The sequence below is a fragment of the Pristiophorus japonicus genome, unplaced genomic scaffold (genome assembly GCF_044704955.1).
Source record: "Pristiophorus japonicus isolate sPriJap1 unplaced genomic scaffold, sPriJap1.hap1 HAP1_SCAFFOLD_207, whole genome shotgun sequence".
Classification (NCBI taxonomy): domain Eukaryota; kingdom Metazoa; phylum Chordata; class Chondrichthyes; family Pristiophoridae; genus Pristiophorus; species Pristiophorus japonicus.
Genome location: NW_027251767.1, coordinates 949,412 through 965,288, shown reverse-complemented (window position 1 = coordinate 965,288; position 15,877 = coordinate 949,412). Strand labels below are relative to the sequence as shown.

At 49.1% G+C, this 15,877-nt stretch overlaps 10 non-coding genes across 10 annotated transcripts; all 10 read left to right on the top strand.

Annotated features, from left to right (window-relative positions):
* The first annotated feature begins 864 nt into the window (after positions 1-864).
* Positions 865-956, top strand: trnay-gua (transfer RNA tyrosine (anticodon GUA)). The gene is given in 2 exon segments: positions 865-901; positions 921-956. It is a non-coding gene; the product is annotated as a tRNA-Tyr (tRNA).
* Positions 957-2,286: 1,330 nt separating this feature from the next.
* On the top strand, positions 2,287-2,378 carry trnay-gua (transfer RNA tyrosine (anticodon GUA)). Its single transcript is given in 2 exon segments — positions 2,287-2,323; positions 2,343-2,378. It is a non-coding gene; the product is annotated as a tRNA-Tyr (tRNA).
* A 1,331-nt stretch (positions 2,379-3,709) lies between these two features.
* Positions 3,710-3,801, top strand: trnay-gua (transfer RNA tyrosine (anticodon GUA)). The gene is given in 2 exon segments: positions 3,710-3,746; positions 3,766-3,801. It is a non-coding gene; the product is annotated as a tRNA-Tyr (tRNA).
* Positions 3,802-5,131: 1,330 nt separating this feature from the next.
* Positions 5,132-5,223, top strand: trnay-gua (transfer RNA tyrosine (anticodon GUA)). The gene is given in 2 exon segments: positions 5,132-5,168; positions 5,188-5,223. It is a non-coding gene; the product is annotated as a tRNA-Tyr (tRNA).
* A 1,331-nt stretch (positions 5,224-6,554) lies between these two features.
* Positions 6,555-6,646, top strand: trnay-gua (transfer RNA tyrosine (anticodon GUA)). The gene is given in 2 exon segments: positions 6,555-6,591; positions 6,611-6,646. It is a non-coding gene; the product is annotated as a tRNA-Tyr (tRNA).
* A 1,331-nt stretch (positions 6,647-7,977) lies between these two features.
* trnay-gua (transfer RNA tyrosine (anticodon GUA)) lies at positions 7,978-8,069 on the top strand. Its single transcript is given in 2 exon segments — positions 7,978-8,014; positions 8,034-8,069. It is a non-coding gene; the product is annotated as a tRNA-Tyr (tRNA).
* A 2,741-nt stretch (positions 8,070-10,810) lies between these two features.
* trnay-gua (transfer RNA tyrosine (anticodon GUA)) lies at positions 10,811-10,902 on the top strand. Its single transcript is given in 2 exon segments — positions 10,811-10,847; positions 10,867-10,902. It is a non-coding gene; the product is annotated as a tRNA-Tyr (tRNA).
* Positions 10,903-12,233: 1,331 nt separating this feature from the next.
* On the top strand, positions 12,234-12,325 carry trnay-gua (transfer RNA tyrosine (anticodon GUA)). The gene is given in 2 exon segments: positions 12,234-12,270; positions 12,290-12,325. It is a non-coding gene; the product is annotated as a tRNA-Tyr (tRNA).
* A 1,331-nt stretch (positions 12,326-13,656) lies between these two features.
* On the top strand, positions 13,657-13,748 carry trnay-gua (transfer RNA tyrosine (anticodon GUA)). Its single transcript is given in 2 exon segments — positions 13,657-13,693; positions 13,713-13,748. It is a non-coding gene; the product is annotated as a tRNA-Tyr (tRNA).
* A 1,331-nt stretch (positions 13,749-15,079) lies between these two features.
* trnay-gua (transfer RNA tyrosine (anticodon GUA)) lies at positions 15,080-15,171 on the top strand. Its single transcript is given in 2 exon segments — positions 15,080-15,116; positions 15,136-15,171. It is a non-coding gene; the product is annotated as a tRNA-Tyr (tRNA).
* The last annotated feature ends 706 nt before the right edge of the window (positions 15,172-15,877 follow it).

The window sequence follows — 15,877 nt, the reverse complement described above, 5'->3', positions numbered from 1 at the left end:
TCACACACAGGGCGGCCGCTACTTTCCGGTCACCTCGCTTCCCTTCCACGGTCTCGTGCTCTTCTCGGCTTCTTTCTTCGTTACTGTGGCTTCGCGTCCTGCTGTTGCTCGCTCGCTGCTGCTCCGCAATGTCGATTGGATACAAGGAGTGGGCCAGTTCTCTGATGGTCGTGGAGCAGCTTGGAGACGAGTGCGAAAAGGCGACTGAGAAGCAAATGAGGGAAACCTGCAAGAAGCTACTGGGGAATTAGCTCAAATGGTAGAGCGCTCGCTTAGCATGTGAGAGGTAGCGGGCTCGATGCCCGCATTCTCCACTCTGCTTTTGGCTCAGAGCAATTTTCCAGAAAGAAATGTGGTCTCACGTGTCACTGAGTTCACGCCAGATGGGTCAAAGCACAGCAAACCTTTTTCTGCCATGTCATAAGCAAGACGTCTTGATTTTTGCAAAGATGGATATATGAGGCGAGAGAAGCCAAAAGAACGACTTGCGAGCATTGATTGCTTTTCTGAGCATTTGACTCAGGACCTTCGATTGAGCAGACTGATATGCTGCCTGCTGCGCGAAGAAGGCACTTGCCATGCAAGCGGCCAGGCAGCACGACCAAGTCGGGCAGCTTGCAAGGTCTTTAAATTCAGAATGCGCAGCTTGCAAAAAATCTGCGAGCCTGATAAGAAGTCAAAGCTACACTCTTGTGATTGTTAGTCACACGCGTTTTCCAGGCTGTAAAGAGTCGCTGGCGGTTGACAGTCCCACCGCGCTGCAGCATGGGCTGGTACTGAAGACGCACAGGCCACGCCACGAGTCCAGATGCGTCAACATGCTCACGGAAAACAATCATCGCACAGAAAAATATTTGGCGCTTCCCTTCGATAGCTCAGTTGGTAGAGCGGAGGACTGTAGTCGAATACTCAGCAAAGTCATCCTTAGGTCGCTGGTTCAATTCCGGCTCGAAGGAGCTAGTGTACTTTTGGATTAAGCAGCAATTCGCTCAAACCAGTTCTCATCACTTTATGGTGCATCATGTTGCCACGAAGGAGCAGGACACCACTTTTCTCGTCTCAAACCTGAATGCACTCTGCATCCACCTTCACACAGCTGTTATGCTTGAGCATTTGTGTCTGCTCACCAGCACAGAGTTTTTTTAAATTTCAAAATTTGCATATAAAAATTTGTACAGTCCATTCAAAAGCAGTTCAGTACATTTAGCTGCGGTCAGCAATCCCATACACTACATTTGGGTGCTGACGGCAGTTCCGTTCGATACATTTCCTTGCTTTTCAGTTCAAGTACAATTCGGTACAATATGGGATACATTGTAGTACATTCAACAAACTGCAGAGCAGCAACACTTCAAAGCACTCAGCACTCCCTTTCAGGCAAAACAAGTTGGCTATCAGTCAGACAGCGCTGTCGCCTGCTCCCTCACACACAGGGCGGCCGCTACTTTCCGGTCACCTCGCTTCCCTTCCACGGTCTCGTGCTCTTCTCGGCTTCTTTCTTCGTCACTGTGGCTTCGCGTCCTGTGTTGCTCGCTCGCTGCTGCTCCGCAATGTCGATTGGATACAAGGAGTGGGCCAGTTCTCTGATGGTCGTGGAGCAGCTTGGAGACGAGTGCGAAAAGGCGATTGAGAAGCAAATGAGAGCAACCTGCAAGAAGCTACTCGGGAATTAGCTCAAATGGTAGAGCGCTCGCTTGGCATATGAGAGGGAGTGGGATCGATGCCTGCATTCTCCACTCTGCTTTTGGCTCAGAGCAATTCTCCAGAAAGAAATGTGGTCTCACGTGTCACTGAGTTCACGCCAGATGGGTCAAAGCACAGCAAACCTTTTTCTGCCATGTCATAAGCAAGACGTCTTGATTTTTGCAAAGATGGATATATGAGGCGAGAGAAGCCAAAAGAACGACTTGCGAGCATTGATTGCTTTTCTGAGCATTTGACTCAGGACCTTCGATTGAGCAGACTGATATGCTGCCTGCTGCGCGAAGAAGGCACTTGCCATGCAAGCGGCCAGGCAGCACGACCAAGTCGGGCAGCTTGCAAGGTCTTTAAATTCAGAATGCGCAGCTTGCAAAAAATCTGCGAGCCTGATAAGAAGTCAAAGCTACACTCTTGTGATTGTTATTCACACGCGTTTTCCAGGCTGTAAAGAGTAGCTGGCGGTTGACAGTCCCACCGCGCTGCAGCATGGGCTGGTACTGAAGACGCACAGGCCACGCCACGAGTCCAGATGCGTCAACATGCTCACGGAAAACAATCATCGCACAGAAAAATCTTTGGCGCTTCCCTTCGATAGCTCAGTTGGTAGAGCGGAGGACTGTAGTGGAATACTCAGCAAAGTCATCCTTAGGTCGCTGGTTCAATTCCGGCTCGAAGGAGCTAGTGTACTTTTGGATTAAGCAGCAATTCGCTCAAACCAGTTCTCATCACTTTATGGTGCATCATGTTGCCACGAAGGAGCAGGACACCACTTTTCTCGTCTCAAACCTGAATGCACTCTGCATCCACCTTCACACAGCTGTTATGCTTGAGCATTTGTGTCTGCTCACCAGCACAGAGTTTTTTTAAATTTCAAAATTTGCATATAAAAATTTGTACAGTCCATTCAAAAGCAGTTCAGTACATTTAGCTGCGGTCAGCAATCCCATACACTACATTTGGGTGCTGACGGCAGTTCCGTTCGATACATTTCCTTGCTTTTCAGTTCAAGTACAATTCGGTACAATATGGGATACATTGTAGTGCATTCAACAAACTGCAGAGCAGCAACACTTCAAAGCACTCAGCACTCCCTTTCAGGCAAAACAAGTTGGCCATCAGTCAGACAGCGCTGTCGCCTGCTCCCTCACACACAGGGCGGCCGCTACTTTCCGGTCACCTCGCTTCCCTTCCACGGTCTCGTGCTCTTCTCGGCTTCTTTCTTCGTTACTGTGGCTTCGCGTCCTGCTGTTGCTCGCTCGCTGCTGCTCCGCAATGTCGATTGGATACAAGGAGTGGGCCAGTTCTCTGATGGTCGTGGAGCAGCTTGGAGACGAGTGCGAAAAGGCGACTGAGAAGCAAATGAGGGAAACCTGCAAGAAGCTACTGGGGAATTAGCTCAAATGGTAGAGCGCTCGCTTAGCATGTGAGAGGTAGCGGGCTCGATGCCCGCATTCTCCACTCTGCTTTTGGCTCAGAGCAATTTTCCAGAAAGAAATGTGGTCTCACGTGTCACTGAGTTCACGCCAGATGGGTCAAAGCACAGCAAACCTTTTTCTGCCATGTCATAAGCAAGACGTCTTGATTTTTGCAAAGATGGATATATGAGGCGAGAGAAGCCAAAAGAACGACTTGCGAGCATTGATTGCTTTTCTGAGCATTTGACTCAGGACCTTCGATTGAGCAGACTGATATGCTGCCTGCTGCGCGAAGAAGGCACTTGCCATGCAAGCGGCCAGGCAGCACGACCAAGTCGGGCAGCTTGCAAGGTCTTTAAATTCAGAATGCGCAGCTTGCAAAAAATCTGCGAGCCTGATAAGAAGTCAAAGCTACACTCTTGTGATTGTTAGTCACACGCGTTTTCCAGGCTGTAAAGAGTCGCTGGCGGTTGACAGTCCCACCGCGCTGCAGCATGGGCTGGTACTGAAGACGCACAGGCCACGCCACGAGTCCAGATGCGTCAACATGCTCACGGAAAACAATCATCGCACAGAAAAATATTTGGCGCTTCCCTTCGATAGCTCAGTTGGTAGAGCGGAGGACTGTAGTGGAATACTCAGCAAAGTCATCCTTAGGTCGCTGGTTCAATTCCGGCTCGAAGGAGCTAGTGTACTTTTGGATTAAGCAGCAATTCGCTCAAACCAGTTCTCATCACTTTATGGTGCATCATGTTGCCACGAAGGAGCAGGACACCACTTTTCTCGTCTCAAACCTGAATGCACTCTGCATCCACCTTCACACAGCTGTTATGCTTGAGCATTTGTGTCTGCTCACCAGCACAGAGTTTTTTTAAATTTCAAAATTTGCATATAAAAATTTGTACAGTCCATTCAAAAGCAGTTCAGTACATTTAGCTGCGGTCAGCAATCCCATACACTACATTTGGGTGCTGACGGCAGTTCCGTTCGATACATTTCCTTGCTTTTCAGTTCAAGTACAATTCGGTACAATATGGGATACATTGTAGTACATTCAACAAACTGCAGAGCAGCAACACTTCAAAGCACTCAGCACTCCCTTTCAGGCAAAACAAGTTGGCTATCAGTCAGACAGCGCTGTCGCCTGCTCCCTCACACACAGGGCGGCCGCTACTTTCCGGTCACCTCGCTTCCCTTCCACGGTCTCGTGCTCTTCTCGGCTTCTTTCTTCGTCACTGTGGCTTCGCGTCCTGTGTTGCTCGCTCGCTGCTGCTCCGCAATGTCGATTGGATACAAGGAGTGGGCCAGTTCTCTGATGGTCGTGGAGCAGCTTGGAGACGAGTGCGAAAAGGCGATTGAGAAGCAAATGAGAGCAACCTGCAAGAAGCTACTCGGGAATTAGCTCAAATGGTAGAGCGCTCGCTTGGCATATGAGAGGGAGTGGGATCGATGCCTGCATTCTCCACTCTGCTTTTGGCTCAGAGCAATTCTCCAGAAAGAAATGTGGTCTCACGTGTCACTGAGTTCACGCCAGATGGGTCAAAGCACAGCAAACCTTTTTCTGCCATGTCATAAGCAAGACGTCTTGATTTTTGCAAAGATGGATATATGAGGCGAGAGAAGCCAAAAGAACGACTTGCGAGCATTGATTGCTTTTCTGAGCATTTGACTCAGGACCTTCGATTGAGCAGACTGATATGCTGCCTGCTGCGCGAAGAAGGCACTTGCCATGCAAGCGGCCAGGCAGCACGACCAAGTCGGGCAGCTTGCAAGGTCTTTAAATTCAGAATGCGCAGCTTGCAAAAAATCTGCGAGCCTGATAAGAAGTCAAAGCTACACTCTTGTGATTGTTATTCACACGCGTTTTCCAGGCTGTAAAGAGTAGCTGGCGGTTGACAGTCCCACCGCGCTGCAGCATGGGCTGGTACTGAAGACGCACAGGCCATGCCACGAGTCCAGATGCGTCAACATGCTCACGGAAAACAATCATCGCACAGAAAAATATTTGGCGCTTCCCTTCGATAGCTCAGTTGGTAGAGCGGAGGACTGTAGTGGAATACTCAGCAAAGTCATCCTTAGGTCGCTGGTTCAATTCCGGCTCGAAGGAGCTAGTGTACTTTTGGATTAAGCAGCAATTCGCTCAAACCAGTTCTCATCACTTTGTGGTGCATCATGTTGCCACGAAGGAGCAGGACACCACTTTTCTCGTCTCAAACCTGAATGCACTCTGCATCCACCTTCACACAGCTGTTATGCTTGAGCATTTGTGTCTGCTCACCAGCACAGAGTTTTTTTAAATTTCAAAATTTGCATATAAAAATTTGTACAGTCCATTCAAAAGCAGTTCAGTACATTTAGCTGCGGTCAGCAATCCCATACACTACATTTGGGTGCTGACGGCAGTTCCGTTCGATACATTTCCTTGCTTTTCAGTTCAAGTACAATTCGGTACAATATGGGATACATTGTAGTGCATTCAACAAACTGCAGAGCAGCAACACTTCAAAGCACTCAGCACTCCCTTTCAGGCAAAACAAGTTGGCCATCAGTCAGACAGCGCTGTCGCCTGCTCCCTCACACACAGGGCGGCCACTACTTTCCGGTCACCTCACTTCCCTTCCACGGTCTCGTGCTCTTCTCGGCTTCTTTCTTCGTTACTGTGGCTTCGCGTCCTGCTGTTGCTCGCTCGCTGCTGCTCCGCAATGTCGATTGGATACAAGGAGTGGGCCAGTTCTCTGATGGTCGTGGAGCAGCTTGGAGACGAGTGCGAAAAGGCGACTGAGAAGCAAATGAGGGAAACCTGCAAGAAGCTACTGGGGAATTAGCTCAAATGGTAGAGCGCTCGCTTAGCATGTGAGAGGTAGCGGGCTCGATGCCCGCATTCTCCACTCTGCTTTTGGCTCAGAGCAATTCTCCAGAAAGAAATGTGGTCTCACGTGTCACTGAGTTCACGCCAGATGGGTCAAAGCACAGCAAACCTTTTTCTGCCATGTCATAAGCAAGACGTCTTGATTTTTGCAAAGATGGATATATGAGGCGAGAGAAGCCAAAAGAACGACTTGCGAGCATTGATTGCTTTTCTGAGCATTTGACTCAGGACCTTCGATTGAGCAGACTGATATGCTGCCTGCTGCGCGAAGAAGGCACTTGCCATGCAAGCGGCCAGGCAGCACGACCAAGTCGGGCAGCTTGCAAGGTCTTTAAATTCAGAATGCGCAGCTTGCAAAAAATCTGCGAGCCTGATAAGAAGTCAAAGCTACACTCTTGTGATTGTTATTCACACGCATTTTCCAGGCTGTAAAGAGTAGCTGGCGGTTGACAGTCCCACCGCGCTGCAGCATGGGCTGGTACTGAAGACGCACAGGCCACGCCACGAGTCCAGATGCGTCAACATGCTCACGGAAAACAATCATCGCACAGAAAAATCTTTGGCGCTTCCCTTCGATAGCTCAGTTGGTAGAGCGGAGGACTGTAGTGGAATACTCAGCAAAGTCATCCTTAGGTCGCTGGTTCAATTCCGGCTCGAAGGAGCTAGTGTACTTTTGGATTAAGCAGCAATTCGCTCAAACCAGTTCTCATCACTTTATGGTGCATCATGTTGCCACGAAGGAGCAGGACACCACTTTTCTCGTCTCAAACCTGAATGCACTCTGCATCCACCTTCACACAGCTGTTATGCTTGAGCATTTGTGTCTGCTCACCAGCACAGAGTTTTTTTAAATTTCAAAATTTGCATATAAAAATTTGTACAGTCCATTCAAAAGCAGTTCAGTACATTTAGCTGCGGTCAGCAATCCCATACACTACATTTGGGTGCTGACGGCAGTTCCGTTCGATACATTTCCTTGCTTTTCAGTTCAAGTACAATTCGGTACAATATGGGATACATTGTAGTGCATTCAACAAACTGCAGAGCAGCAACACTTCAAAGCACTCAGCACTCCCTTTCAGGCAAAACAAGTTGGCCATCAGTCAGACAGCGCTGTCGCCTGCTCCCTCACACACAGGGCGGCCGCTACTTTCCGGTCACCTCGCTTCCCTTCCACGGTCTCGTGCTCTTCTCGGCTTCTTTCTTCGTTACTGTGGCTTCGCGTCCTGCTGTTGCTCGCTCGCTGCTGCTCCGCAATGTCGATTGGATACAAGGAGTGGGCCAGTTCTCTGATGGTCGTGGAGCAGCTTGGAGACGAGTGCGAAAAGGCGACTGAGAAGCAAATGAGGGAAACCTGCAAGAAGCTACTGGGGAATTAGCTCAAATGGTAGAGCGCTCGCTTAGCATGTGAGAGATAGCGGGCTCGATGCCCGCATTCTCCACTCTGCTTTTGGCTCAGAGCAATTTTCCAGAAAGAAATGTGGTCTCACGTGTCACTGAGTTCACGCCAGATGGGTCAAAGCACAGCAAACCTTTTTCTGCCATGTCATAAGCAAGACGTCTTGATTTTTGCAAAGATGGATATATGAGGCGAGAGAAGCCAAAAGAACGACTTGCGAGCATTGATTGCTTTTCTGAGCATTTGACTCAGGACCTTCGATTGAGCAGACTGATATGCTGCCTGCTGCGCGAAGAAGGCACTTGCCATGCAAGCGGCCAGGCAGCACGACCAAGTCGGGCAGCTTGCAAGGTCTTTAAATTCAGAATGCGCAGCTTGCAAAAAATCTGCGAGCCTGATAAGAAGTCAAAGCTACACTCTTGTGATTGTTAGTCACACGCGTTTTCCAGGCTGTAAAGAGTAGCTGGCGGTTGACAGTCCCACCGCGCTGCAGCATGGGCTGGTACTGAAGACGCACAGGCCACGCCACGAGTCCAGATGCGTCAACATGCTCACGGAAAACAATCATCGAACAGAAAAATCTTTGGCGCTTCCCTTCGATAGCTCAGTTGGTAGAGCGGAGGACTGTAGTGGAATACTCCGCAAAGTCATCCTTAGGTCACTGGTTCAATTCCGGCTCGAAGGAGCTAGTGTATTTTTGGATTGAGCAGCAATTCGCTCAAACCAGTTCTCATCACTTTATGGTGCATCATGTTGCCACGAAGGAGCATGACACCACTTTTCTCGTCTCAAACCTGAATGCACTCTGCATCCACCTTCACACAGCTGTTATGCTTGAGCATTTGTGTCTGCTCACCAGCACAGAGTTTTTTTAAATTTCAAAATTTGCATATAAAAATTTGTACAGTCCATTCAAAAGCAGTTCAGTACATTTAGCTGCGGTCAGCAATCCCATACACTACATTTGGGTGCTGACGGCAGTTCCGTTCGATACATTTCCTTGCTTTTCAGTTCAAGTACAATTCGGTACAATATGGGATACATTGTAGTACATTCAACAAACTGCAGAGCAGCAACACTTCAAAGCACTCAGCACTCCCTTTCAGGCAAAACAAGTTGGCCATCAGTCAGACAGCGCTGTCGCCTGCTCCCTCACACACAGGGCGGCCGCTACTTTCCGGTCACCTCGCTTCCCTTCCACGGTCTCGTGCTCTTCTCGGCTTCTTTCTTCGTTACTGTGGCTTCGCGTCCTGCTGTTGCTCGCTCGCTGCTGCTCCGCAATGTCGATTGGATACAAGGAGTGGGCCAGTTCTCTGATGGTCGTGGAGCAGCTTGGAGACGAGTGCGAAAAGGCGACTGAGAAGCAAATGAGGGAAACCTGCAAGAAGCTACTGGGGAATTAGTTCAAATGGTAGAGCGCTCGCTTAGCATGCGAGAGGTAGGGGGATTGATGCCTGCATTCTCCACTCTGCTTTTGGCTCAGAGCAATTCTCCAGAAAGAAATGTGGTCTCACGTGTCACTGAGTTCACGCCAGATGGGTCAAAGCACAGCAAACCTTTTTCTGCCATGTCATAAGCAAGACGTCTTGATTTTTGCAAAGATGGATATATGAGGCGAGAGAAGCCAAAAGAACGACTTGCGAGCATTGATTGCTTTTCTGAGCATTTGACTCAGGACCTTCGATTGAGCAGACTGATATGCTGCCTGCTGCGCGAAGAAGGCACTTGCCATGCAAGCGGCCAGGCAGCACGACCAAGTCGGGCAGCTTGCAAGGTCTTTAAATTCAGAATGCGCAGCTTGCAAAAAATCTGCGAGCCTGATAAGAAGTCAAAGCTACACTCTTGTGATTGTTAGTCACACGCGTTTTCCAGGCTGTAAAGAGTAGCTGGCGGTTGACAGTCCCACCGCGCTGCAGCATGGGCTGGTACTGAAGACGCACAGGCCACGCCACGAGTCCAGATGCGTCAACATGCTCACGGAAAACAATCATCGCACAGTAAAATCTTTGGCGGTTCCCTTCGATAGCTCAGTTGGTAGAACGGAGGACTCAGCAAAGTCATCCTTAGGTAGCTGGTTCAATTCCGGCTCGAAGGAGCTAGTGTACTTTTGGATTAAGCAGCAATTCGCTCAAACCAGTTCTCATCACTTTATGGTGCATCATGTTGCCACGAAGGAGCAGGACACCACTTTTCTCGTCTCAAACCTGAATGCACTCTGCATCCACCTTCACACAGCTGTTATGCTTGAGCATTTGTGTCTGCTCACCAGCACAGAGTTTTTTTAAATTTCAAAATTTGCATATAAAAATTTGTACAGTCCATTCAAAAGCAGTTCAGTACATTTAGCTGCGGTCAGCAATCCCATACACTACATTTGGGTGCTGACGGCAGTTCCGTTCGATACATTTCCTTGCTTTTCAGTTCAAGTACAATTCGGTACAATATGGGATACATTGTAGTACATTCAACAAACTGCAGAGCAGCAACACTTCAAAGCACTCAGCACTCCCTTTCAGGCAAAACAAGTTGGCCATCAGTCAGACAGCGCTGTCGCCTGCTCCCTCACACACAGGGCGGCCGCTACTTTCCGGTCACCTCGCTTCCCTTCCACGGTCTCGTGCTCTTCTCGGCTTCTTTCTTCGTTACTGTGGCTTCGCGTCCTGCTGTTGCTCGCTCGCTGCTGCTCCGCAATGTCGATTGGATACAAGGAGTGGGCCAGTTCTCTGATGGTCGTGGAGCAGCTTGGAGACGAGTGCGAAAAGGCGACTGAGAAGCAAATGAGGGAAACCTGCAAGAAGCTACTGGGGAATTAGCTCAAATGGTAGAGCGCTCGCTTAGCATGTGAGTGATAGGGGGATCGATGCCTGCATTCTCCACTCTGCTTTTGGCTCAGAGCAATTCTCCAGAAAGAAATGTGGTCTCACGTGTCACTGAGTTCACGCCAGATGGGTCAAAGCACAGCAAACCTTTTTCTGCCATGTCATAAGCAAGACGTCTTGATTTTTGCAAAGATGGATATATGAGGCGAGAGAAGCCAAAAGAACGACTTGCGAGCATTGATTGCTTTTCTGAGCATTTGACTCAGGACCTTCGATTGAGCAGACTGATATGCTGCCTGCTGCGCGAAGAAGGCACTTGCCATGCAAGCGGCCAGGCAGCACGACCAAGTCGGGCAGCTTGCAAGGTCTTTAAATTCAGAATGCGCAGCTTGCAAAAAATCTGCGAGCCTGATAAGAAGTCAAAGCTACACTCTTGTGATTGTTAGTCACACGCGTTTTCCAGGCTGTAAAGAGTAGCTGGCGGTTGACAGTCCCACCGCGCTGCAGCATGGGCTGGTACTGAAGACGCACAGGCCACGCCACGAGTCCAGATGCGTCAACATGCTCACGGAAAACAATCATCGCACAGAAAAATCTTTGGCGCTTCCCTTCGATAGCTCAGTTGGTAGAGCGGAGGACTGTATTGTAATAGTCAGCAAAGTCATCCTTAGGTCGCTGGTTCAATTCCGGCTCGAAGAAGCTAGTGTACTTTTGGATTAAGCAGCAATTCGCTCAAACCAGTTCTCATCACTTTATGGTGCATCATGTTGCCACGAAGGAGCAGGACACCACTTTTCTCGTCTCAAACCTGAATGCACTCTGCATCCACCTTCACACAGCTGTTATGCTTGAGCATTTGTGTCTGCTCACCAGCACAGAGTTTTTTTAAATTTCAAAATTTGCATATAAAAATTTGTACAGTCCATTCAAAAGCAGTTCAGTACATTTAGCTGCGGTCAGCAATCCCATACACTACATTTGGGGGCTGACGGCAGTTCCGTTCGATACATTTCCTTGCTTTTCAGTTCAAGTACAATTCGGTACAATATGGGATACATTGTAGTACATTCAACAAACTGCAGAGCAGCAACACTTCAAAGCACTCAGCACTCCCTTTCAGGCAAAACAAGTTGGCCATCAGTCAGACAGCGCTGTCGCCTGCTCCCTCACACACAGGGCGGCCGCTACTTTCCGGTCACCTCGCTTCCCTTCCACGGTCTCGTGCTCTTCTCGGCTTCTTTCTTCGTTACTGTGGCTTCGCGTCCTGCTGTTGCTCGCTCGCTGCTGCTCCGCAATGTCGATTGGATACAAGGAGTGGGCCAGTTCTCTGATGGTCGTGGAGCAGCTTGGAGACGAGTGCGAAAAGGCGACTGAGAAGCAAATGAGGGAAACCTGCAAGAAGCTACTGGGGAATTAGCTCAAATGGTAGAGCGCTCGCTTAGCATGTGAGTGATAGGGGGATCGATGCCTGCATTCTCCACTCTGCTTTTGGCTCAGAGCAATTCTCCAGAAAGAAATGTGGTCTCACGTGTCACTGAGTTCACGCCAGATGGGTCAAAGCACAGCAAACCTTTTTCTGCCATGTCATAAGCAAGACGTCTTGATTTTTGCAAAGATGGATATATGAGGCGAGAGAAGCCAAAAGAACGACTTGCGAGCATTGATTGCTTTTCTGAGCATTTGACTCAGGACCTTCGATTGAGCAGACTGATATGCTGCCTGCTGCGCGAAGAAGGCACTTGCCATGCAAGCGGCCAGGCAGCACGACCAAGTCGGGCAGCTTGCAAGGTCTTTAAATTCAGAATGCGCAGCTTGCAAAAAATCTGCGAGCCTGATAAGAAGTCAAAGCTACACTCTTGTGATTGTTAGTCACACGCGTTTTCCAGGCTGTAAAGAGTCGCTGGCGGTTGACAGTCCCACCGCGCTGCAGCATGGGCTGGTACTGAAGACGCACAGGCCACGCCACGAGTCCAGATGCGTCAACATGCTCACGGAAAACAATCATCGCACAGAAAAATCTTTGGCGCTTCCCTTCGATAGCTCAGTTGGTAGAGCGGAGGACTGTAGTGGAATACTCAGCAAAGTCATCCTTCGGTCGCTGGTTCAATTCCGGCTCGAAGGAGCTAGTGTACTTTTGGATTAAGCAGCAATTCGCTCAAACCAGTTCTCATCACTTTATGGTGCATCATGTTGCCACGAAGGAGCAGGACACCACTTTTCTCGTCTCAAACCTGAATGCACTCTGCATCCACCTTCACACAGCTGTTATGCTTGAGCATTTGTGTCTGCTCACCAGCACAGAGTTTTTTTAAATTTCAAAATTTGCATATAAAAATTTGTACAGTCCATTCAAAAGCAGTTCAGTACATTTAGCTGCGGTCAGCAATCCCATACACTACATTTGGGTGCTGACGGCAGTTCCGTTCGATACATTTCCTTGCTTTTCAGTTCAAGTACAATTCGGTACAATATGGGATACATTGTAGTACATTCAACAAACTGCAGAGCAGCAACACTTCAAAGCACTCAGCACTCCCTTTCAGGCAAAACAAGTTGGCCATCAGTCAGACAGCGCTGTCGCCTGCTCCCTCACACACAGGGCGGCCGCTACTTTCCGGTCACCTCGCTTCCCTTCCACGGTCTCGTGCTCTTCTCGGCTTCTTTCTTCGTTACTGTGGCTTCGCGTCCTGCTGTTGCTCGCTCGCTGCTGCTCCGCAATGTCGATTGGATACAAGGAGTGGGCCAGTTCTCTGATGGTCGTGGAGCAGCTTGGAGACGAGTGCGAAAAGGCGACTGAGAAGCAAATGAGGGAAACCTGCAAGAAGCTACTGGGGAATTAGCTCAAATGGTAGAGCGCTCGCTTAGCATGTGAGTGATAGGGGGATCGATGCCTGCATTCTCCACTCTGCTTTTGGCTCAGAGCAATTCTCCAGAAAGAAATGTGGTCTCACGTGTCACTGAGTTCACGCCAGATGGGTCAAAGCACAGCAAACCTTTTTCTGCCATGTCATAAGCAAGACGTCTTGATTTTTGCAAAGATGGATATATGAGGCGAGAGAAGCCAAAAGAACGACTTGCGAGCATTGATTGCTTTTCTGAGCATTTGACTCAGGACCTTCGATTGAGCAGACTGATATGCTGCCTGCTGCGCGAAGAAGGCACTTGCCATGCAAGCGGCCAGGCAGCACGACCAAGTCGGGCAGCTTGCAAGGTCTTTAAATTCAGAATGCGCAGCTTGCAAAAAATGTGCGAGCCTGATAAGAAGTCAAAGCTACACTCTTGTGATTGTTAGTCACACGCGTTTTCCAGGCTGTAAAGAGTAGCTGGCGGTTGACAGTCCCACCGCGCTGCAGCATGGGCTGGTACTGAAGACGCACAGGCCACGCCACGAGTCCAGATGCGTCAACATGCTCACGGAAAACAATCATCGCACAGAAAAATCTTTGGTGCTTCCCTTCGATAGCTCAGTTGGTAGAGCGGAGGACTGTAGTGGAATACTCAGCAAAGTCATCCTTAGGTCGCTGGTTCAATTCCGGCTCGAAGGAGCTAGTGTCCTTTTGGATTAAGCAGCAATTCGCTCAAACCAGTTCTCATCACTTTATGGTGCATCATGTTGCCACGAAGGAGCAGGACACCACTTTTCTCGTCTCAAACCTGAATGCACTCTGCATCCACCTTCACACAGCTGTTATGCTTGAGCATTTGTGTCTGCTCACCAGCACAGAGTTTTTTTAAATTTCAAAATTTGCATATAAAAATTTGTACAGTCCATTCAAAAGCAGTTCAGTACATTTAGCTGCAGTCAGCAATCCCATACACTACATTTGGGTGCTGACGGCAGTTCCGTTCGATACATTTCCTTGCTTTTCAGTTCAAGTACAATTCGGTACAATATGGGATACATTGTAGTACATTCAACAAACTGCAGAGCAGCAACACTTCAAAGCACTCAGCACTCCCTTTCAGGCAAAACAAGTTGGCTATCAGTCAGACAGCGCTGTCGCCTGCTCCCTCACACACAGGGCGGCCGCTACTTTCCGGTCACCTCGCTTCCCTTCCACGGTCTCGTGCTCTTCTCGGCTTCTTTCTTCGTTACTGTGGCTTCGCGTCCTGCTGTTGCTCGCTCGCTGCTGCTCCGCAATGTCGATTGGATACAAGGAGTGGGCCAGTTCTCTGATGGTCGTGGAGCAGCTTGGAGACGAGTGCGAAAAGGCGACTGAGAAGCAAATGAGGGAAACCTGCAAGAAGCTACTGGGGAATTAGCTCAAATGGTAGAGCGCTCGCTTAGCATGTGAGTGATAGGGGGATCGATGCCTGCATTCTCCACTCTGCTTTTGGCTCAGAGCAATTCTCCAGAAAGAAATGTGGTCTCACGTGTCACTGAGTTCACGCCAGATGGGTCAAAGCACAGCAAACCTTTTTCTGCCATGTCATAAGCAAGACGTCTTGATTTTTGCAAAGATGGATATATGAGGCGAGAGAAGCCAAAAGAACGACTTGCGAGCATTGATTGCTTTTCTGAGCATTTGACTCAGGACCTTCGATTGAGCAGACTGATATGCTGCCTGCTGCGCGAAGAAGGCACTTGCCATGCAAGCGGCCAGGCAGCACGACCAAGTCGGGCAGCTTGCAAGGTCTTTAAATTCAGAATGCGCAGCTTGCAAAAAATCTGCGAGCCTGATAAGAAGTCAAAGCTACACTCTTGTGATTGTTAGTCACACGCGTTTTCCAGGCTGTAAAGAGTAGCTGGCGGTTGACAGTCCCACCACGCTGCAGCATGGGCTGGTACTGAAGACGCACAGGCCACGCCACGAGTCCAGATGCGTCAACATGCTCACGGAAAACAATCATCGCACAGAAAAATCTTTGGCGCTTCCCTTCGATAGCTCAGTTGGTAGAGCGGAGGACTGTATTGTAATAGTCAGCAAAGTCATCCTTAGGTCGCTGGTTCAATTCCGGCTCGAAGAAGCTAGTGTACTTTTGGATTAAGCAGCAATTCGCTCAAACCAGTTCTCATCACTTTATGGTGCATCATGTTGCCACGAAGGAGCAGGACACCACTTTTCTCGTCTCAAACCTGAATGCACTCTGCATCCACCTTCACACAGCTGTTATGCTTGAGCATTTGTGTCTGCTCACCAGCACAGAGTTTTTTTAAATTTCAAAATTTGCATATAAAAATTTGTACAGTCCATTCAAAAGCAGTTCAGTACATTTAGCTGCGGTCAGCAATCCCATACACTACATTTGGGTGCTGACGGCAGTTCCGTTCGATACATTTCCTTGCTTTTCAGTTCAAGTACAATTCGGTACAATATGGGATACATTGTAGTACATTCAACAAACTGCAGAGCAGCAACACTTCAAAGCACTCAGCACTCCCTTTCAGGCAAAACAAGTTGGCTATCAGTCAGACAGCGCTGTCGCCTGCTCCCTCACACACAGGGCGGCCGCTACTTTCCGGTCACCTCGCTTCCCTTCCACGGTCTCGTGCTCTTCTCGGCTTCTTTCTTCGTTACTGTGGCTTCGCGTCCTGCTGTTGCTCGCTCGCTGCTGCTCCGCAATGTCGATTGGATACAAGGAGTGGGCCAGTTCTCTGATGGTCGTGGAGCAGCTTGGAGACGAGTGCGAAAAGGCGACTGAGAAGCAAATGAGGGAAACCTGCAAGAAGCTA